The sequence below is a fragment of the Dermacentor silvarum genome, chromosome 8 (assembly GCF_013339745.2).
Source record: "Dermacentor silvarum isolate Dsil-2018 chromosome 8, BIME_Dsil_1.4, whole genome shotgun sequence".
Taxonomy (NCBI): Eukaryota; Metazoa; Arthropoda; class Arachnida; order Ixodida; family Ixodidae; genus Dermacentor; species Dermacentor silvarum.
In genome coordinates, this window is record NC_051161.1 from 140,793,337 (window position 1) to 140,817,566 (window position 24,230).

The 24,230-nt window shown below is 46.5% G+C and overlaps 1 protein-coding gene across 5 annotated transcripts in view; it reads left to right on the top strand.

Annotated features, from left to right (window-relative positions):
- Positions 1-24,230, top strand: part of LOC119461731 (thiol S-methyltransferase METTL7B) — a 108,457-nt gene that overhangs the window by 53,408 nt on the left and 30,819 nt on the right. Inside the window, exon 1 of one of the 5 annotated variants that reach the window (XM_049672061.1) lies at positions 7,044-7,161. The exons of 2 other annotated variants lie outside the window; for them this stretch is intronic. The gene's annotated coding sequence lies outside the window, so the exon portion shown is untranslated. Of the gene's footprint in view, positions 1-7,043; positions 7,162-21,277; positions 21,539-24,230 lie in introns of those variants that run through there. 2 more of the 5 variants (XM_037723101.2, XM_037723102.2) reach the window with 2 other exon arrangements.

Sequence of the window (24,230 nt, forward strand, 5' to 3'; positions counted from 1 at the left end):
GATTTCTACTCCGGTGGTCCGCCAAGAGCTTAATTCATGCCGACTCTTGGCTACTACATAGATACTATCGTGTGAATGGGACGGCGGCGGCATGATTTTTGCACTGGTGGCCCGGTAAGAACTGATTGCACACTGATTACTGAGATATGCATAGGTGCTAGATGAGCATAAGCGCAAGAAACACAGATTATGTGGTCATCAGCGATTACGTGTTACATACTCATGCTTACCTATGGCTATGTCGTGTCGTCTATAATAAAGGAGGGTGGCCATTTGCACTCTGGCGATGAAATATTAAAACCTGTTCGACCTGGGCCAATCGAAATAGGCAGCTGAACGTCGCAAAATTCATATGTAGGGCTAGCTGCTGCGAGGGAACTACTGGTGAATTGGGGCCAATGCCGAAGATGGCAATTATAAAACAGCTTCTCAAATTGTGAGTTGTCCCATGGAGACAAAGCGAGAAAATAGCACATGACGCACGCGAGCTGGGCGCGAAACATCTGAAAGCCAGTCAGCTTTGATACAAGAGGAGTACGGTTGCGATCGTGGCCCAGTGGTTGGAGCAATGGGCTACTGTGCTCGTAAGCAGACGTTTGACTCACGCGTAATGATCTCTGAGTGTAATGGTGTACGCTTGAGTAAAGTCACATTCAATTCGATTTCGCAGAAAGCCGCGAATGTTTTTACTGCTGATGTCCAAAGCGAGTTGAGACAGGAAATACCTACCTACCAGAAATTGAATTTGGCAACCTCTTACTTAAAATAGCTATTCAGTGTTTGGTCTTCTTGAACCTACTCTCTGAGTGAAGGCTCACCGTGTTTTTTACACGTGGTTCGGAATGAGTTAAGGAATGCATCGCACGAAAATTTCGAATAGTAAATCAGTCACCTCCTGATAACAATCTACCCATCCTAGCGCAGGCAGGCACACATCGTTTGCCTTTACTGTCCGGAAAGAAATCACCAGTAATATATTTCCTCTTATTGTATGACGAACAAATTATCCGGTGTAGTCGACAATATTGATAATATGCAGGGACGGTTTCGAACGGCGCAGCCTCTGTGGAGAGGCCGTGTCGGTGCCCAGAATGACTGGGCATTTAGCGCCACAGGTATTAATTCTTCCTCATATTCCGCAGGTTGTAGGTATCACTTGAGGGTTGCGTTCGGAGGCTTACTCCACTGAAGTTGCCTCTACAGATTGAGGTAACACACACATACTAGTTGTTTTGTAAGTAGGCTGCACTGCTTGTGGTGCACAAGATCTAATGTCGCTGTTTTACTTTGAACTGCTTTAAAGCTGTTTCTCTAAATACGATCTCAACGCTTGCGACAAAAGTAGCAATTCGAAATTGCATCGGTGGGTTCGTTGTAGCTGTCACGTAATAGAGACACGAGCCAAAGACGAAGCACTCCATCCTTTCATTTTATAGCTCATGCTGCTTCTCTTCCTCGTTCCCTTCTCTTCTCTTCTTGAAGAGCATTGCCTGTCGGCAATTATCTCCGACGTGTTCCCAAGGGGCCAAGGTGATCACTCGGTAGCTGTTTGTTGGCAGCTTGCTTCTAGAAAGTTCATCTTCTGAACGGGTCGTCCGATCGCCTGTCTAGAAGGTAGTGAATGTGTACGAACGTACGCAATACTGCCTTTCTCTTGGTCCACTGACAGAACTCTGCGCAGATTTCTTGACAGCTGATGTCCGCTGCTGTCATGCCCAAGCACCACCTTATCTTCACGTAACCGAGGTAGTCCACGAAGAGTAATGTTGTGCGCGGACCGAAGAGCAGGTACAAGCACTTCCCTCGGATCCATAGCTCTGCTGTCAGATGCTCACGATAGCGCGCACGGCTAAGCCGGCGTGCTCTTGTCGGTGATGTGCCTTCAGAAAAGCTGCCTTCTTGCGAAAACCATTCGGCGCATATTCCGAGAAATAAGTAGGATGCAGTCACTGGAGGCACTTCACACCTATTGCTGTCGGTATAAGTCAGACGCCTCCGAATAATGGCAGTCTCTGCTTCGCAGATAACGGTACAGACCACCTCAGCGCTGCGGCTGCTTTGCCCAAGTTCTAAATGCATTCTCTCTCGAACTGATGAGGCGCTCCCACCACCCTCCATATCAGGGGTCTTCATCTGAAATAAAATTACACTTGACAATGACGACAGCAGCATACTCTTGGAGAGTAGGTAGATTGGTCTTCAACACATGCGCACAGTTGCGGAAAGACAATGCGTTATCTGAGTATATGGGGTCTGGGATTTCACGTCAGGAGGCGAAATGACTTAAGGCCGGAATCGTAGTGGTCGTTGTCATATCGGTGGCCAGTTCTAAACAGTTGGCGCGACCGACACCAACCGAGAAGATCAGGATGTGCGCCCTTTTGCTTGCAGCAGCCGTGTCATGCGTGTAGCCAAATCAACTACAGAGAACAGACAGGCTTCGGCGATTCTCTCTCCTGCAACATAGCAAACGGAGCTGTCTCGGTAACAGGAATATGGCGTTTGCAAGGTGAGCAACTGTTAATTTAACATTCTTTTCACGTTCTGGTGACCTTTTACAACCCAAAACCTCGCTAGAAGCTCGCAAAACGGGGTGTCGACTTCGCCATGCAGTACGAGCTCATGCTACTACTTTTTAGAAGAACACATCTCGGACGTTTCCCAATCAGTAGTGCTCCACCTCATGAAGCTATATTCCAGCAGCTGAGGATGGTTTCGACGACGCCTTTCTAGCAAACAACGGGTGACTCTTAACAATTTCTTTAGGGTACGTACTGTACATGTTAACACGCACTATAGTGTTCGAAACAGAAGCTGCAGGAGGACACTCTGACGTCCTTTCTGCAATTTTTATCAAGTCCTCATATTGTTCTGGCAATTCAGTATACTCAGTATAGGAATGGGTTCTTGCTGATCATGAAGTGAGGTTGGACCGCGCCACCATACTACTGACGCAAAAAGACGAGGTGATGACGCTCCCGGTGTTACAAAAACAGCTGTGTTGTTATTTGCGACAAAATGACGCCACTGGATCGGTCTAATGAGGTGATGAATCTCGGAGACTCGATGATGTACGAACAGCTCTCTTTTTGTAGGCGTACCCTGAATCAAACGTAACACGGCGAGTGAGTCGGTGCAAAAGTTAACTAGAATAAAGCTCAGCAATGTCACTGTCTTGAAGTATCCACACAACCTCGTGCGGATGACGCAGGCTAATAACGCCAGGCGAAGAAGTGAAGTTTGCTTTAGTTGTGCAACATGGCTCTTGCTTATGAGGAGCTGTGTGTTGTAGGTGCTGTTTGCTTAGCACGCACCTATGTAGATACAGGTGTCGTACGTTCTCATGCTTGCGTTGGAGAATACGTGTAGCTCGATCAAAAAAAGGTGCACCATATGCTCGCAGCCGCACGTAACATTGAATGCCACCGGGGTTCACACTAGCTAATTCAGTACGCAACCTGTTCTCGCTTGTTTGCTCTTGCGGAACAAAATAATCCCATGCGTATTTGATCTTCCACGGGTCTTGAAAAAACACCTTTGCTCTGAGCGTTATTGGCACTAGATAAGCCAAATAACCCTATATCAATTCTAATGCCAGAAGCACCAGACGCTTGGTTGAAGGCTTATTTGTGGCGAAGTCATGTGCTTCGCTTTGAGGAGACTGCGGTCACCTTCGCGTGCCCAGGGTACGCCTAGGACCTTGATTAAAGGACTGTCTTTGGTTTCGTCTTCAATAGCAATCTCTCCACATAGGAAGCGTTTCAGCAAAACGTCTGAATTGGCGACCCACCTGTGCGATTGTCCTCACTTCAGATAATATGTCGCGCGTTTCACTGTACACTGTTGCAGCTTTATCCGCATTGGTAAATCTACGATGAGGGGGTCGACCTTAAAGTCATTTTCTAGAAAAGCCAGTCTCCGAACATTGCTCTCGACAAACCGCGACCAAGAAGGGCTACTAGCAAAAAAGGATTGGGTGAGGCTCCGAATGGGACCCTCGTCATCCTCCACGTCAACACCGGTGGAGAGGAGTCCGCATCTCAGGGCAACCGGTCAATCCAGAAAATTCGCAGCACGCCGCGGTCTGCCGTGTGAAGCGGCGTGTGCAGGTATGAATTTTTGATATCAGTAATTAAAACAACTTGGTGGTCGCGGAAGGCGAATTGCACCTGCATAATGAAAACGTCGATTTTATACCCCTGAACAGAACATCGTTCAGGCAGGAATGACCAAGCACGTGCGAAGAGGTGTCAAACACAAGACGAGGCTTTGTCGTGACAGCATCTCAGCTTATAACAGGGTGGTAGGGTGCACAATACACATGTTCTTTTTACAGGTGCTCTTCGTTAGCTTGCTCTGTGTACTATGCGTTAAAATAAGCTCCGATTGCCGTGTCATACTGTTTGGGTAGTTCGAACTGTTGGGCTTGCAGACGGCGGTCAGTTAATCTTCGATTACCTCTGTCTCAACGTATCTCTCGATCTTGTATTATCAGCTGTACCTGGTAGCTCATCGAAGTTGGTGATGCTGTTTTCCAACATCTCAAGGTCTGGGTGAGCCTTGCCGTTGTTCGCTTTTGACTGGCCGAATCTAATAATGTCGAGATGGCACGTCACATGTGAATCACAGTCAGGAAGAGAAGTCACCTTGCAAATCACGAACAAAACACTCGTATGTGCAGAACCTTCTTTGACTTTCACGGCTCTCTGAATGCTTCATCCAAACTTGGTTTCTGAGGCTATTAGGTCACTCATTAAACAGTCAATCTTTTCATTAGCTTCCTTCTGGTAGACGTCTGATCCAAGTAAAACACTTATTTCATGTGACTGCCTTGTGTCAGGGAGAAAGTTGTCCACAAAGTCGTATTTATTTTCGCGCAGGCGCTGCAAGACTGTGCTGCTGAGGTGTGGGCTTGTCACCATGCACATTTCAGGTTCTTCTAGCAGGGGTCTCAAAAATACCTCCCGCGGATTGGATCCGGCTGGCGGAGGCGTTAGGACCAGCCCGTGGCTGGGGCTGTCCATAGGATGCAAGCAGCCTGCAGTCGTGCCCGCAAATCAATCACTGCGCCTCAGCCCGCGAGCGGGGCTTATCCAGCATTGCACTATTGTTTGCACTGTTGCGCTTCTTCCTGGGAGCCAGCTTCAGTGGAAATACAGACAAAGTCACGACGCTTCCTCATCCGAGGCAACGCCGATCAATCAGGAGCGTCATGTGACTATTGCATGAGGAGTGGGTGAGACTCCGAATGGGCGGTCCGAGTCACCAAGTCAGAAAAAGCACCGAAGTATTGTGGACTTTAGCCTCGCTCGTGAGGCCTGGAGAGCTTGTGACATTTCGCCCGCGAAACTACTGCATGTAAGTAGCTGGATATAGTGTAAACCAGTGCATGTCCACAACATGCACCGCACGGTGACAGGGTCGGTCAGGTTTTATAAATAAGAATAAAAAAAAATGACCGCGTACAGCTTGTAGTGCAAGCTCTGCAATTCACAATCACAATTGACTCGGGGGGGGGGGGGGGGGGGCGACACACGTCCAGAGTAAAAAAAAGTTGCAGTGGCTTAGCTCGGCTATGCCAGGATATACGTAGCGTTAGCAAAGGTTCAGCTGCTTATTCTTAGCTTATTCTTAAGATTATTTTTAAGATAAGATTATTCTTATGAGTCAAGCTTCTCCGTTCTTCTGCGCTGTTGAGCAGCATTCGCGCTCTCCTCCATGGCTATACCACACTGGCAAACGCCAGTCAGAAGCGCAGCGGCTCCAGCGCAGTGTCAGACGGCGATTGCACAGCGAGTAGGGAGCCTACATGCAACGCCGTTGTATGTAGGCTCCCTAACATGTAGGCTCCCTAACAGCGAGCGCGCGCCGGCGCCAGTGCGTCTACCACGGCTACGACGTCACTCCTCTGGAATGCTCAGACCGGCGGCGGTGATCCGCGCGCGGCGGCGGCGGAGTGCGCGAGAGGTGCCGGCTCCGGTGGCTCCGGTGCGCAAGCCGTGTGACATCACTGATCCTTGCGCATGCGCAGCACGGCTCTTCATGTGCCGCGCGAAACGGGCTTGGCTAGGCCAGTGTAGCTAACGCTACAAAATATTTTTCGGGCAAAATAATAAACTGTTGAAATTCGCCGATTATCAAAGCCTATGCTCTTACACTGCATGATTTACGAGCAGTTGCGTTGTGCGAAATACGTGGACATTTCCTGTTTTCTGAAACCTCTTGTTTCAGCTAGCTGCCAATGTTATGAAGTCGAAGGGACTCAGTCGCCGGCAGTTTCTTACATTAATAACACCAACAGAATCTGAGTTCGTACTAGTCACGCATCACGTATCACAAGGCAGCTCGATGACCTAGGTGCGGGAAGCTTTTTTCTGGGTTTTTTTAAGCTTAAGAAAGAAATAAAAAGTTTCCAGCACAGAAAGATCATCCCGAGCCACTACTTCCAGTTACGAACAGTTCTTAACCTTGCCTTTTGCGTCGACCACAGAACATTTCTCAACATGAGGCTGCAAATATAGGCACACCTCATTGATTACGTGTACATGCACACAAAGGACTTCTGGTCGAAATTGCAGTGGCTTTTTTTTTTTTTTTTTTTTTGAGGAGCAGCTGCACATTTTTTTAGGAGCGCTGCAAGCATTTCCGCCGATGTTGAAGAACTAGTGCACAGACTAAAACGGCATCTATTTTCCTTTTTGCGACAAGAATCCTCGGCGGTCTGCTCGCACTTGCGAGCCATTTTATGATCTTGATTCAGGAAGGAATAACTACAAAAGTTCCAGAATTCATTCAGCAGTGATGTGGGTGCACTGCTGTATTTTTTTCAATTGTTTCAAATGTTCCTTGGCAGCAGCGGCGGCAGCGGACAGACAGGAAATCTGAATCTTTGTTTCTGTATTTTCCAATTAACGTCGACCGGAAATGTTGCTGTGCCAGACTCTTAGATTTTTCTGGTGAAAGAAGAAACTTTCATTCTACATATTTTTTTTTTCACGTGGTTCCTGGGTGATTTTCAAGGACTAGGAATCGCCTGCGACATCAACACCAACAGCGACACCAAGGTGACTGCGAATAACTAGGAGGCGTGTGACGTCACTTGGCAGCAGCGGCGGCGGCACAAGGACAGGAAAGCTGAATCTTTGCTGCTTTGTTTTGCAGGTTGGTGGTGTGTATTATCAGCTATCGTTTTTGATGTGCCTGTCGCTGCTGCTAACGCTGCTTGAGATTTACGAGTGTTATTAGTGCTTCATGAAATATCTCGGTGTGGTGTCCGCCAATGCGACATCTCTTACAATAGCTTGTACACGATTTATTGTGAGTGCAAATTCAAATTTCACTTTGTTTCGTGTTCTGGTATAATGGAAGAAACGCAATATCTCTAAGAAGTCATGGAAATGCGAGGCATTTCGGACGTGGCGCAGGGGGTGGATGCTGAAACTGCGCGGCAAACGACACAGCCAATGTTGTGCGGAACGGCGTTCCAAGGAGCGGCGTTCCTGGAACTAGTTCCTTTTGAGAGGAACGGAGGAACGCCACCGTTCCATTAAGGGGAGGTGGAACTGTAATGGTAACTCGTTGCGTTTATGAAGGAATGGCAGAGGGAACGCCGTTCCTTCTGTAAACGTTCCACGGCATTAAACAAACGCACGCACGTACGCAGCACATCATGCAGGGCAGATGGGCGACCGCGTGAGGCGCAAAGCACTGCCGCTTGCCTGTCACGTGACTATGGTGCATTTTTTCGTGAGTTCTCCGCTATATTTTTTTTATGACTAGGCTTCTAGATTGTCACGTCACGCTCCCTCTTGTCAACCATAAACATAACGACCGAAGACAGAGTTGACTGTGGTGACCAAACCGGCCAGCGAAGACATTTTCACCTCGTACGCGCCCGAAGATTTCTTCTCGTTCGGGCACCAAACCCTTCCAGCCGAGGAACAGGATGAGCTGTCGTGGTACCTGCTGGTACCAGTTGACTACCCACTGTCACAGGTGAACTTCGAGGGACTGAAGCAACTTTTCCTCAAGTACAGCATGGCAGTACCCTCAAGCGCTTCGTTGGAACGGCTCTTCCGCATTTCCAACGAAGTGCTGACGAAGAAAATGGTTCGTCCACAGGTCGGACACCCACATTGAGATGCAACTCTTGCTGAGTTAAAACAAGGGACTTTACTAAGTTGCGAATAAGTATAGTGGACATGTTTCTTCCTCTCATACTGCAATATTGAATCAGTATTCATTAAACGCTATGTATTTTTCCTTTCGATGCGGTTTGTAGTGCAAGAAATTCAATTATTTTGATGCATGTGAATACCTTTCTATTTACACATCTGAAGCGCAGTATCTAGATTACGCAATTGAAGACCGAAGTGGAACGTGCCATATGTGTTGCACATGTATTAGACGAGCACCAAAGTTGCAGTTAGACATGCCTGGATGAGGTGTGGTGCTCCCTGAGCAAATTTGTCAAGGAGCGTTCCTTTGGATTCTTTTTATCTTCCGACAATTTGCTGATGGCGATGTTCAAATTATTATAATATCCGTAGTTCGATGTGACCTTTAAATTCCTCACTTTATTTCGCCTCCACACGGGAGTTGGACCCTCCCACGCGTAGCCGTGCGTGGCTTAGCCGTGTCTGGGGAAAGGGGGATCCTGGAGGTTGAGCTAATGTCGGGTGTTTGGACCTTTAAGGCCCCCCGGCTGAGGCAACACACCTCTTTGGCCTCTGCTTCACATAGACGGCACGCCCGGATTGACCCACCCGGGGGAAATCGGTGGTGGCCTTTTCCTGTCCCCCTCTCCGATCTTTTTCTTCTCTATTTTTCTGTCCTCCCTGTCCTGTCACCTCTTCTCTTCTGTTACTTCCACATTTTTCATAGGCGGCTTGGGTTAACCTTGTGTAGGTGCCCTCTCTTGGGTTTTTATATAAGGTTATAGCAGCAATGTACGGCTGGCGCCTGCAGCCTTACACGTGAAGTGCTGTAGCGTCCCCTTGTTGGACTCCGTGGTGGGAGGCTGCCATTGCTGCCGAACAACACAAAATTGTTATGGGAACGCCCGCTTTTCCTCGACTTCTTGATCGTCTCCCTCAGAAGAGGGGACGCACCGATGAGTTTCTGAATTAGTTCACCCGGCCTAAAGACATCTTCCCCGATATCAAGTAGTACATAGTGAGAGAACGGAAAGACTAGCAAGAACCATATCCCCATTTGTAGTTGCGAAACCCTTGACCAACACGCTAGGCCCTGGCTATAAAGTCACCAAAATGCCAAGCGGTGACCTTCTGCTTGAGCTACGTGATAAGGAACAACACAACAGACTCGGCAAGCTTGTGACTTTTGGTGATGTCCCAGTTACTCTTTCACCGCATCGTTCCATGAACACAGTACGCGGGGTAGTATCTGAAGCAGACCTCATCGACCTATCTGAAACCGAGTTGTTGGAAGGTTGGAAGGAGCAACACGTCACGAATGTGCAGCGCATTGTTATGAGACGGGACAACAAAGAAATTCTCACGAAACACCTGATACTTACCTTTGAATTAAGCGTCTTGCCACAAAGCATCGAAACAGGCTACACAAAAATAGCAGTAAGACCATATATCCCAAATCCTAGGCGATGCTACCAATGCCAAAGATTCGGCCATGGCTCGCAGAGCTGCCGTGGTCGACTCACCTGTGCCAAGTGTGGAGTACAAGGCCATGCCTCAGACAATTGCGAGGCTACACCTCACTGCGTAAATTGCGATGGTGACCATCCAGCGTACTCCCGGTCTTGTCCAAGCTGGAAAAAAGAGAAAGAAATTCTAATACTGAAATTCCGTGAAAACATGTCGTTCAGGGAAGCACGCAAAAGGTGCTCACCATTCCACACGACCACATATGCTGATGCGGCGCGTCAAGGGGCAGCGTCGCAGCGGCTACTGCCACCTGCCCAGCCCGCGCGCAGCGAGCTGTCGCTTGTGGCTCCTGCCCCCAGGGTGGAAGGAGCCAAATCCACTCCACCCAACCAGCAAACAGGCCCGGTTACCTCAGGGTTTCCGGCACCGCAACAGTCCTCGGTGGCAGCCTGCGCTACGCGTAGTAGAGCCGCAGGCCCGCCAGCAGCTCCCACGGTGGGTGCAGCCAAGGCTGCCTCACCCTCACCGGCCCCTGCTAGCGCTGGCAACAGCCGGCGCAGCTCAGGCTCAAAGGCAGCCCCATCGACCTCCGGGCTGGTGGGCGCAAATGTCTCGTCCTTCGCGGCGAGACTTTCTCGCGAAACTTCTCGCTCGCAAGAGCACGTGTCCGGCGCCTCACAAGAGGCAATGGACACTACACCCATCCCGACGGCGCACCAAGCGCCTAAGGAGCGGCGAGGCTCCCTCGACCGCTTCAGAAAGGACAAATCCCGAGTTACGGGGCCTGGAAAGGGCTCTGTAATCTAAAGCAACATTTCCTTTTTTTAATACACACAGCACCAATTTACTTTCATTATGGATACACAAATCATACAATGGAACGTCAGAGGCCTTCTTAGGAACCTCGACGATGTCCAAGAACTTCTTTACCAACACAATCCAAAAGTGCTGCGTGTACAGGAAACACACTTAAAATCGAAACATACAAACTTTCTCCAACAGTATGTTACGTTTCGTAAAGATCGCGATGATGCTGTCGCATCATCAGGCGGTGTTGCCATCGTAATCCACAAAAGCGTAGCATGTCAACGTTTGCGGCTACAAACGCCCCTCGAAGCAGTGGCAGTTCCACTTGTTCTCTTAAACAGACTCATCACCATTTGCTCGCTTTACATACCCCCACATTACCAACTAGACAAACATGAATTTCAGTCATTTATAGACGAATTGCCAGAACCTTATCTTGTTCTTGGCAATTTCAATGCGCACAGCGGTCTGTGGTGCGACTCTCGCATTGATGCACGAGGCCGTCTAATTGAGGACTTTCTTTTCTCATCCGGTGCATGTCTGCTAAATAAAAAAGAAGCCACATATTATTGTCCCGCAAATAAAACCTTTTCCTCCATAGATCTGAGCATAGCTTCTCCATCCATACTACCTGAACTTGAATGGGAAGTTATAAAAAACCCTTATGGGAGCGACCATTTCCCAATACTGCTGAGAACACCAAGACAATACGAATCTCCACCACACGCCCCCCAGTGGAAGGTCGATGCAGCAGACTGGAAGAAATTCCAAACACTTACCAGTACGCTCTCGTGGGCTGACATTTCATCGCTCGGAATTGACGGTGCCGTCGAATATTTTACTAATTTCATAATTGATGCAGCTCTTAAGTGTATTCCCCAAACAAGTGGACTTTCTAGCAAACGCCGTATTCCGTGGTGGAATGAAAATGCCGGAACGCACGTAGGCAGCAGAACAAAGCATGGAGGCAGCTTCGCAATTCTCCTACTGCTGAAAACCTCGTCAATTTCAAGAAAATCAAATCCCAAGGTAGGAGAACGCGCAGACAAGCCAGGAGAGACAGCTGTCAAACATTCTTATCAAGCATCAATTCATACACGGATGAGGCCAAGGTTTGGAACAGGGTCAATAGAGTAAGAGGACGACAAACACATCCGGCTCCCCTGGTACATACGCAGGGAGATAGCCTGGAGGACCAAGCGAACCATCTGGGTGCACATTTTGAACATTTGTCCAGTTCATCACACTATTCTCCAGCATTTACAAAATACAAAGCAGCAATAGAAAAACAAAAACTAGACCGAAAGAGCACTGGGAACGAGCCATATAACCTACCTTTCTCCCTAGCAGAGCTGCAAGCATCACTCACCTGTTGCAACCAATCTGCCCCAGGCTCTGACCGCATACTGTACGAAATGTTGAAAAACCTGTCCTCTGAAACAAAGAAAACCCTTCTCTGCCTGTACAACTCTATATGGACCTCCGGCGAGATCCTCTCTGCCTGGAAAGAGGCCATAGTAATCCCTATCCTGAAGCAGGGCAAGGATCCATCGTCCGTATCGAGTTATCGGCCCATAGCTATAACAAGCTGCATCTGCAAAGTCTTTGAGAAGATGATAAACCGCCGTCTGATACATTTCCTAGAATCAAACAAGCTGCTTGACCCATACCAGTGTGGATTCCGCGACGGCCGATCCACCACTGACCATCTGATACGCCTAGAGGCTCAGATTCGTGAGGCTTTTGTCCACAAGCAATTCTTCCTGTCTGTTTTCCTTGATATGGAAAAAGCATGCGACACCACGTGGCGATTCGGAATACTAAGAGACCTCGCACACTTTGGAATAGGTGGCATTATGCTGAATATCATTGAAAGTTATCTGTCCAACCGTAGATTCCGTGTTCGTGTGGGTAATGCCCTATCACGACCATATGTGCAGGAAACTGGAGTACCACAGGGTGGTGTGCTTAGTTGCACCCTTTTTATCATAAAAATGAACTCTCTGCGTCTGTACATCCCACGCAACATATTTTATTCAGTATATGTCGACGATGTACAGATAGGCTTCACGTCATGTAACCTTGCAATCTGTGAGCGGCAGGTTCAGCTTGGACTGAACAAACTGTCTAAGTGGGCAGACGAGAATGGTTTTCGGCTTAACCCACAAAAGTCTACATGCGTCCTCTTCTCCAGAAAGAGAGGTCTGCACCCTGATCCCAACATCGAGATACAGGGTGAGGGTCTACCTGTAAAAACTGAACACAAATTCCTAGGCCTAATTCTGGACGCGAAGTTAACGTTTATCCCACATCTAAAGTATTTAAGAAACAAGTGCCTGAAGACAATGAGCATCTTGAAAGTGTTGTCTCGCACTACGTGGGGTAGTGACACAAGATGTCTATTTAATCTATATAAGAGCCTCATTCGATCACGTATAGACTACGGTTCCATTATATATCACTCCGAGACGCCGAGTGCATTGAAGATGTTAGACCCTGTCCACCACCTGGGTATCCACCTCTCTACGGGTGCGTTCAGAACAAGCCCCGTAGAACGCCTTTATGCCGAATCAAATGAATGGTCGCTACATCTACAGAGAACTTACTTATCCTTTGTATATTTCCTAAAAGTGAACTCAAACAATACGCACCCTGCCTACACAACTATAAACGATCTGTCCAGTGCCCAAACCTTTCTGAACCGCCCTTCCGTGAGAAAGCCCTACGCACTGCGAGTAAGAAGTCTTGCCGAAGAAATGGATGTGTCGCTCCATGAGCACGATGTCATGCCCCCTCCTGTAGAGCTGCCGCCATGGCAGTGGCAGCTGACTGACTGTGATCTGTCCTTCATTGAGGTCACAAAGCATGCGCCGGTCGCACATATCCGTATGCACTTCTTCGAATTGCAGCACACATACTCTTGTCCAGAATATTTTACTGACGCTTCAAAGTCACACGCTGGCGTCTCTTACGCGGCGGTCGGTCCGTCCTTTTCTGCTGCGGGAGTGCTACACCCAAACACAACCATCTTTACAGCGGAGGCCTACGCCATCCTGGTGGCGGTTAAACACATCAAACAGCTAGACATACGCAAGGCAATCATTTACACTGACTCTTTGAGCGTGTTGAAATGTTTAAACACTTCAAGTAGGCACAGAAACCCCATAATTATAACTCTTTATTCCACCATTTGCACCGCGTATGCATCCAAGCAGCAAATTGTGCTCTGCTGGGTGCCAGGGCATCACGAGATCGAAGGGAATGAGTTGGCCGACAAGCTAGCCACTTCAGTTCATACAGACGCTGCCACTTCACCCATAGCCGTCCCTGTAATGGACCTAAAACCCTTTATTAAGAAAAAGGTCAGGGCCTACTGGCAACGTCTGTGGGACAGAGAAACGGGCAACAAATTACACACTATCAAGCCTCATCTCACTCACTGGCCGCCAGAATCAAAGACACGCCGCACACAGGTTACACTTTGCAGAGTCGGGATAGGACACACATACAGTACACACGCATACTTATTGTCCGGTGGCGATCCCCCTGTCTGTGATCAATGTGGCGAGCCACTCAGTGTACTTCATGTCCTTTTGCAGTGCCCTGAACTGGAGCCTCAGAGGAAAAGACATTTTCTATTACCATCACGGCAAAATCTCCCATTAGATCCTTGTATGTTTTTGGGCAACGAACCTATTTTTAAATACCAATCCATCATCACGTTTTTAAAAGATATACAGAACTTTCGTGTTATATACCCAGGTGACTTGTAGCACGGCCTCTCTGGAGAGGCCGCTGCTGCGGTATTTTATTAAAGAAAGCACGTGCCTCGTAGTCTTTGGCCACAAAGGCCTTCGGTAGGCGTCGTGCTACTTTTATACCCTTAAATTTTAGCACCATGACCACTTCTCATACATTCACGACCCACAGATCACTCCACACGCCACTGCCATAATTCTATTCCGATGTATGTTTTACGCTCATATACCGCGATTTGTTCTTAGGCCCCTTTACAGCCACATAGCATCCTATCATCGAAACTCACTGATCATGGCAAACATACCATTCATTGTCTTGGCGCTCTTTGGCCACATTTGGCCCTTGCGCCACAAAACACCAAATATCATCATCATCATCACTTTATTTCGCCTCAGCGTTATCGGACACGATAATTCCATTTTAAAAAGTCAGATGTAACGTTAATGTAACGACACGTTCCAGTGTTCGAAGTGTAACTGGAACGTGCTCCTTTCGCATTAACGGAACTTGTAACGGGGATTCGTTCCAATATTGGGAAGGAAGGAGGAACGAGCTTTCGTTCCTGTTTTTGAGGAACGTGCACAACACTGGCCACAGCAAGACACAGCTGTTCGACTTCTGGCAATTCAAACCAGGTTAGAGAAGCGTCACTAAAATATTCTGGACCACCATGTGTGCTGCAATTCGAGGAAGTGCATACGGATATGTGCGACCGGCGCATGCTTTGTGACCTCAATGAAGGACAGATCACAGTCAATCAGCTGCCACTGCCATGGCGGCAGCTCTACAGGAGGGGGCATGACATCGTGCGATCGGTCCGTCCTTTTCTGCTGCGGGAGTGCTACACCCAAACACAACCATCTTTACAGCGGAGGCCTACGCCATCCTGGTGGCGGTTAAACACATCAAACAGCTAGACATACGCAAGGCAATCATTTACACTGACTCTTTGAGCGTGTTGAAATGTTTAAGCACTTCAAGTAGGCACAGAAACCCCATAATTATAACTCTTTATTCCACCATTTCCACCGCGAAGGCGTCGTGCTACTTTTATACCCTTAAATTTTAGCACCCATGACCACTTCTCATACATTCACGACCCACAGATCACTCCACACGTCACTGCCATAATTCTATTCGATGTATGTTTTACGCTCATATACCGCGATTTGTGGATGATGGATGATCGGATGGTTCTGCCAGTAAAACGGGTGAAGCTGCAATCGTATGTGCAACATCTCTGTGATGAATTCAATAAACTTCAGACGAGGGCCCAGAAAAAAGTTAGCAACTATGAAACAGTGCAGACCAACTTGAATGGGCTGATTCGAGCAGTGAATTGACCCAAATCAATCTGGATCTGGATAACCTAGAATGCCGGAGCCGGAGGTTAAATATTGAAATGCACGCTGTTCTGGAAAGCGTGAACGAAGACCTAATCATGAAGGCAAATGAAATAGCGAGACAAGAGTGACGTTACTGCTATACTCAGACTTCCGGATAAACCAGGCAAAACACGGGGCATCATTATCCGCTTTGTGCGCCAGCAACTTCGCAATTCCTGGCTTGCAAATAGGAAGCAACTAAAGGACCGTAAATACGTGTTTTTTTTGTGTGTGTGTTTGTGTGAAAATATGGCACGGCTATCAGGCGATATTTTATAAAACGCAAAGGAATGAGCCCAGACTTCAGGGTGCGCATATATTTGACGCTCAAACGGTAAACGTTTGATGCGACGAAGGAGCGCTGACCGTGTTGTTTTCATACGTTGCGAGGGCGATCTGGTCAATCTTGCAGCTTTGAAGCGATAGCGGCATAGGTGATAGCACTACATATGTTGTGCTTACCCAACCGCGAAAGCGACCATGGAATTCCAATTTTCTCGTGATGTCGCATCATTAAGGAACCAGTGTCCACTTTCCAGTTTTCCATTTAATTGTACGGAGTTTAAGAAATAAGTTTGACGACTTAAGGTTGTATCTCTCAGAACTGAAACACCGCTTTGACCTACTTTACTTTAGCGAAACGTGGTTTACATCAGAGGACCAATGTGTTTCTTTTTCTGGTTGTGACTGCATCTCTGCTTATCGAACGAAGAAACGGGGTGGCGGAAATTCTATTGATGTCCGTTCTGCTATGCCCTATAATATAATCCCCGACTTCAAGATTGTTAACGATTGCTGTGAATGTAATGGTCTTCAGTGCATGAACACTTTGATTTCGCTTGTGTACCGCCCACCATCTGGATCCATGTGTAAGTTTATAGAGTTTACTTAAACTATATTTGTACTCAGTATTGAACTCAAACTTGAAACAATGTTATTGGGCGATATTAATATAGATGCTTGCCCAGACAACCTAGAATTTAGAAGTTTTGAGGAAATGTTTGAATCTTATGGGTGCTCAAACGTCATCGACGTGCCTACTCGCATTACACCTACATTCCGGACAACGCTTGATGTCTGTGTGGCGAGTTTTTCTTCTGAATACCTAAGGGCAGGAATCCTGATCTGCGACCTCAGTGATCACTTCCCGGTATATTGTCTGCTACCCCATAAACAGACATCCTAACTATGGCCTGGTAGCTTAAACAGAATCTATCCAGAAAAAAAAAACAGGAAATTTGGATAATTTGTCGCCAGCCATCAGTGGGACGAAGTGACTGCGAAAAGTGACGCTTACTTGCTTACGAAGCTTTTATATCTACCTTCGCGTTCTTATACAACATATCTTTCCCACTTGTGAAGTTCAAAAAACGCAATAACGCTAGAACTCCTTGCATATCGCATGACCTCTATAACAGAAATAAATATTGCAACATGCTCCTTCAAACTTTTCTGAGAAGTAGAAATGCAGATGACTTTTGATCGATCTAATCCATACGAAATAAATTAAATTCTGGTATTAAATGCGCCAAGAGAGAAACAAATTTTTGGATATCACGGTAAATTCAAATCTCATGTGGAAAGGGATCGATGAGGTTATGAATAAAAGCTCTATCGCACAAAAAGTTCCATTTCAACATACCGGATTTTCGGACGTTGAGGTTGCAAATACGTTTAATACTAATCGTATTGCCTTTCGTGCGTCCTCGCAAAATTATGCACAGGTCGCTTGCATGGGATATATATTAAATCGATGCTCTTCCCCAGTGCTTTTGTTAGCTACTGATCAGCACGAGATACAGACCATATATTATCGTTAAAAGACAGTTGTGCTTCTGCTGAAGATAACATAAAATGAAGCCACTGAAAGTCGTCAGCGAAGATGTAGGCACGCCTCTTGTACATATAAGTAATTTAATTCTTTCTCTTAGGGTGTGTTTCCAGATAAAATGGACCTAGCCCGAGTGACTGTTTTTCATAAAGTGGACTAGTTAACGGTGTGAATAACTACCGGCCAATCTCCGTACTTTTGCTCTCCGCGAAAATTGCTTAGCATGCTATTACCAAAAGACTTTGAGCTTGCTTTGTCACCACCCTCTATCAGACAAATGGCATACGAAACTTTCATTCGCGCTAAAATGGAATACGCCTCAGCAATATAGAACCTTCACCAGGCGTACTTGATCCACTCACTCGAAGCCATCCAAAATAGGGTACCTCGCTTCATAACCTCTCAGTAGACACCTCGGTTCAGTGTTACTAGCACGAAATCATCTCTCGGCATTGAACCTTTAGTGCTCCGCCGAAAAATTGCAATGCTTTGTCTCCTCCAGAAATTATATTTTAACTTTCATGCTCTAGGCGAAAACATGTTACATGCTCCTTTACGCACATCTCGCCGTATATGTAACTCCCTCAGCATTCAACGTTTGCACGGCTCATCCAACGCATTCAACAAATCTTTCCTTCCCAGCCCCATCGAAGAATGGAACACTCTTCTCGAAAGAATTGTTACCGAATCTAATCCCTCTAGATTTAGGCAGCTACTAACTGAACATTTGACCATACAATAGTTACTTGCCTCGCGCTCTTCTCCCAGCAATATAATTTGCTTATAATTTTGCGTCATATTCTATCTCTGTTTCGCTGTATTTCACCACCTTGTTTGCTCACCGCATTTCATCTCGCCCGCACAGCTGAAATTGTACATTTATATACCGTGTAGTTTGCTTGTGATATTTTGCATCTTTGTACTGATAGAATTACTTGACTTTTTATTACATTTATTACTATACTGTATTTGACCTGCTTTCCCACGCTATGACCGCCTTACACTTATGCCGATTTCGGCCACTTTGTGTTTTTTGCACATCGTATTTAATTTCCCTGCACAGCTGAAATTTTTTGTTTCCTATGATGGTGCTTTGTTTGTCATACTTGCCCATTCTCTTATTTATTTTATTATTATTATGCTGTTCTTCACATTCTGTTTTCCCATGCCTATGTATGACTGTTTCACACCCCTGTCTCCTTCCCCCCCCCCCCTTATGTAATTTCCCTGACGGGACTTTTACGGGTACAATAATTGATTATGATGTTGACCCCCAGGCAATCACAGGCGTCCCGTCCCTCTGGAGGAAGGAAAGGGTGTGATCGCGTGTTCCCTCGCCTCGCACCCGCTGTTTCCCGCCAGTTCAGGCCTGGCAGTCATATGAGCAGGCCGCGTTGAAGGGACAGCAGCAGCTGCAGGCCCGTGGATGTCTCAAACACTCACAAAACTAACCAAACCCCTCCCCAGGGTTGGACAAGCTTCGCGTGCACGCCCGTTCCCGGTAGGAGAGGGGTTTAAATGTGGGAATCGATGTTATGCGAAGCAGAGAGCGGGGAGCCGAGCAAGGTAACGGAACGACCATGAGAGCACCAAAACGTAAGCAGCTGTTTCATCACCTACGTGGCACGCATGTTATGACATCCGTGTCATGACGTACCATTTATGTGAGAACCCATTTCAGTGGCTTTTGAGCATTAATGCCTTTTCGCTGAGTCAGTAATTTATCCTGAGTCATGCTCAGGATTATGACTTCTACCATTATGCTTTAGCGTTTCCTTCATTAGTGCACATGTCCGAAATCATTTCAGTGGTTTCTGAGTGCTAAAAATTTTTTTGCTGAGTAATTGTCATTTTTGCTGAGTCCTGCTCATGACTGTGACTTCCACCATCATCCTTGAGTGTTTCCTTCACTTAGTACCCATGTCTGAACCCATTCCAGCTACATACCAAGTTAGCGAAACGACCATGAGAGCACCAAAACGAAGGCGAATTTTCTTGACCTGCATTACACGCATGTCATAATATTCATGTCCTGGCCTATCATTTATGTTCGTCATACACTGTTGTCATAGTATGCCAATTTTGGTAAACACCAAGTTAACGAAACGACCATGAGAGCACCAAGACGTAGGCGGATAAATAGATAGATCGATAGATACTGTCAAAGTGGCAAATGTTCGCCAAGGGATGCTTCGCATTCATTATTTGTTTTTATTGTACACAAATGATATTGTAAATATTGAAGGCTGATAAATACGCGGATGATATTATTGTGTTCTTCTCAGGAAGAGAAATACAAAATCTTTTTGAGCAAGCTAACATCTGGTTAGAGCAACTACGTTTGTGGCTGAATGCAATTAAACTCCAATTAAACGCAAAAACTAAGTATTTAAAATTTAAATCGTAAGGAACAATAACTCTTTATCAATTACAACTGCAATTTCAAAAAGTCAACATTGAACAGGGACCAACAGCGAGATTTTTAGGAATTATATGCCGTGGGAATCTGTCTTGGTCTCCGCACGAATAAATCAAGTTCAAAATATCGTCCTCCTCATATTGACGTTGGAATATTTTTTACTTATTGGTGAGGCGTTGATCTTTTCAATGTAGCAGTGTTTCTGAATTTTTAATCTTTCCGACGTTTTGTGGCGATGCCAAAACAGGTTACCACCAGCACCACCATGTACCTGGCCGCTGGGGAAACAGAACAGAAAGCAAGGCCGCATAGTAAACTTCGTGCTGTTATGACACGCGGAAATGCTTGTGCAAGAAGCATTTTACTCGGAAGACCAGTCACACATTTCAAGGCACAAACAACACGATGGCGGTAGCTGCAGACGAAACAGTGCATCAAAAAATAATTCAGAAGTGAAATCAGAAGTCAAGAAAGGCGTGATCGCAGCGCCACTTGTCCGTGCGACCAACACTTCGGCCCATCACGAGAGTATAGCTGTGAAACGTTAGGTAAACGGATCATGTGAGAAAATGTGCATCGATGCTGCAGCGCAAGAACATGTGGTCATGGAGCCTTATGCGGCCATTCACGACGACTGCAAAAAGAGCAAGACGCAGTATAATACAGGGAAGCAACAATGAAGACGCAGAGCTGAGGCTCAAGAACAGGTATGCTAATGTTGAAGCGGAACGCCATCAGCTTTTGATGCCCGCCGTTCGCTCGACAGACACGCGTGGGTGGCAGTGTTATCTACTTTCTTCGACCTAGGGAAGAGACGTTAAGGCCTTCTTCAGGACATCTCGGGTTTTGCCATGCGAATAGCTATGTTTTTTGCCGTATAAATGTGGGTAAGTTAAATGCCTGCCTATGGCACTCGCCGTATATAATTTCTGATGTAGTTCTGGCCCAACGTTAAGCGCAGCTCCTTCCTATTCAAGGTCTCAATGTGCACATCCACAATAGTCCTACGGTGACATCATACACTCGCCGTCTCAGCCGTTGGTTAAAGCACTCGCTATAAAACCGTGCACGTGGTGACTAGGCCACACGTACTAAAACGCTCGAGCACATTTTTTACTACTTAAAGAGACTCAGGCATCCACTTCTCCTAAACCTTGACCGGATGCCAGCAATTAGCGCAGCTTGTGCTGCCAGCGCTGAGCTCGAATGTGTTTGATGTCACGTTGGAAACAAATTGCCAAAACTACGACCCCTCAAGAACGGCACAAGAGCGGCCTAGTTTGCCGGTGCCAAATTGACAGGGGCATTTTATCCAGAATTCTATGTGAGAGAAAATATGATCTCATTCTAAGGCACACAACGACCTCTTCGTATTGCCGCGAGCGAAACCGGTAAGCGAGAGAGAAAGCCGAATTCACTATCACTTAGCGGCAAGAACCGGCGTGCATTCTTGGCACGCGGGCGTCTTCGATAATAGGTCGTCGGTAGGATCACGGACGGACAGAGGCTGGAATCAACGCTACGCCATACAAGCCTGCTTCCTCTTGGCGGACCACTCGTGGGCAACAACATTTGGCCGTCAGTCGTCCCTCGCCGCTTCGCAGCCCTCGCGCAGGTGGACAAATACCAGTCGGTTTGCTTTGATTTCAAGCCCAGAAATCGAAGACCAGGTGAGATCATGTGGTGCTCCAGGTAACTCCGCGGGATCGTCTCGGTGAATATTTCTTGATTGCATACTCCAATACTGTCTGACTTTTATGACAAATATTGTTCCTGATCGCATACAGTTATTCAAGTGAAATTAAGCGATGCAATTGTAATCAAAGGGAATCGCAGAAATGATGGGCCCCTGGTCGCTGTCTCGCAACGTTCCCGTTGCATTTCTCACTTCCAATTAACTGACATGCACGGACTGGCCTGATACAATTTATTTACTGCTGCTTCTTTATAATTGTCAGAATTGACATGTCCTTTGGTCGACTGTGCTGTTAAGCACGAAATAATTATGCGATGAGCAGTGTCATGTATTTATTAACTGCATCTTAATTACATCACCTGATATGTTCACCCACCGCATTCTGAGAAACAAATTGCGGCTTACACTGTCAAAAACATTGATCCTTCTAGCTTCAGCGCAACATCTGCGCGAAATTCATGTTACTCTTATTTCTCATTTTCCAAAGTTCTACCTGACTTTAGATTCGCAGACTTGTCGAAAGGTTGTCTATAGTCTTTACTGGATCTCCAACGCAAAGCTTTTTTTCTTTCTGAAGAACTCCGTTTATCATACATTCACGAAGGTGTGATGGGAGTATCAACAAAAGCTGATACGTTAGAATGAACCAGCGCTGAAAACTTGCGACCAACAAAAAAAAGTTTGAGACCGAGTTAAGGAAAAAGATGAAAAAGACGTGCAACTCACTTCGCGTAGGCATAACCAGCACACTTATTAAAGGAAGGTTGCTCTGACGAAGAAATATATTTTTCTCATTTATGGACAGTTGCAACGATGTTCTGCTTAACTTGTGCTTCGAGAAATGATGAATTTGTAACTCGTGGGGACACGCGGCGTGGCAAAGTACACTTCACTTTCCAATCCTAATTCCTGTCTGCATATATATATATATATATATATATATATATATACATATATATATATATGCGTGTTTGTGTGTGTGTAGCGTACCGGGCTCAGCCTGGTTAACCTCTCTGCCTTTCCCTTATGACTTTCTTCTCTCTCTCTTGTGTGTGTGTGTTCAGTGTGCCGGTGTGCTTGCGCGCATGTGGGTCTGTGAGTGTGCATTTGCGTGTATGTGTTTGCGTGTATGTGGGCTTGTGTGTATGTGTGTTCGCGTATATACGTGTGTGCTTAATCGTTGGCAATGCTACAGAGAACAACGAGTTTGTTTTCAAGCAGATTACCCGCTATGTCTGTATTTGAATATAAAGTGTTTGTGTTTAACAACTAGCTTTTCTATAAAATATTTAGTCACATCAAGCACATTTATCCGGGGCATGCATGCTAGCGATTACTGTCTCCTGAGAGAAATTTTCTCTAGTTCTATTTCATATAGCATATTCGCCTACGTACGTATGTATGTATGTATGTATGTATGTATGTATGTATGTATGTATGTATGTGTGTATGTATGTATGTGTGTGTGCGTGTGTGTGTGTGTGTGTGTGTGTGTGTGTGTGTGTGTGTGTGTGTGTGTGTGTGTGTGTGTGTGTGTGTGCGCGCGCGTGTGTGTGTGTGTGTGCGTGTGTGTGTGTGTCTCTGGAAATCTTCCGCTGCTGCTATAAATAGGCTCGTAGAGTAATCCTCGGTGAGATAGGAACCTATGACCATGTCTGCTGGATGTTTTTACCCCGGACTAAGAAAGCACTAATGCCGTGTGAATCTAATCAGTCTAAGCTGCTTAAGAGGGGTGCAGCGGTGGGACGCGTTCTGGACGCAGTGCAGAAAAGCTGCTGCCACCCCATGGCGTGTAGCTTGGAACAGCAGATTGAGAGGTTGCTCGCAGCGGGTTTCCCTCTCTCGATCAATAGGGCTGTTGCTGAAGCCGCATTGCGGAAAGTGAAAGGTCTTGCAGGGCAGAAGCGGTGGAAATCAGAGCGAAGAAAGAAACTAGAAGCAATACCCTACATACATAAAATCTCCCACAACGTTAAGAAGGTGGCTGAAAGGCAAGGTGTTAGCGGTGTTTTTTGCGCACCTTGCAAACTGGCTGGCTTGTGCGCGAGAATCGGAAACGACGGGAGAGCGAGAAGGGCCTGTAAAATTAACCACGTGAAACCCTTCATTAAGTGAAAGACTGGTGTTGTTTACCGCATTCCGTTGGTATGTGTAAAAGTGTATATAGGCCCGACAGGTAGGTGTGTCGCTTGTAAGAACATAACACATCCTTAAGCAGGGACCAGGGAAGCATTTTGGCACTTCATTGCCGCGCTTGCCAGAAGTCCAAAAAATATTTGCCAATGTTTGAAAGTGTGACCATTTTAGAGATGGGAAACACTAGATATGAGCGGAAAATCCTAGACGCTTTTCACATTGGAAATCAGAAAGATAATTGTGTCAGCGATACGTCCTTTTGTTTAACAAACAAGGAACGTACCTACCTAGCGGGTAGGTAAAAGGTGATGAAACTGACACTGATGCACGTATATTGGGAGGAGTAGAAGATACACATGCGTCGGATGTTGTGTGCGGCGATGTTCTTTTTCAGCTGATATCAATGCACATGTCTTGAGAGGAGGTGACGATGCGCATGCGTTGGAGGTGTTGTGCAGCAATGTCAATTTCAATAAAGCACAGTTGAAAGTCCAGCGTCCGTCCGTGTCTAACGCCTTTTCCTTGTGTACGCGTCCTTGTAAATTCGCTGGTACCCCCTTTTTCGAGTTTATCA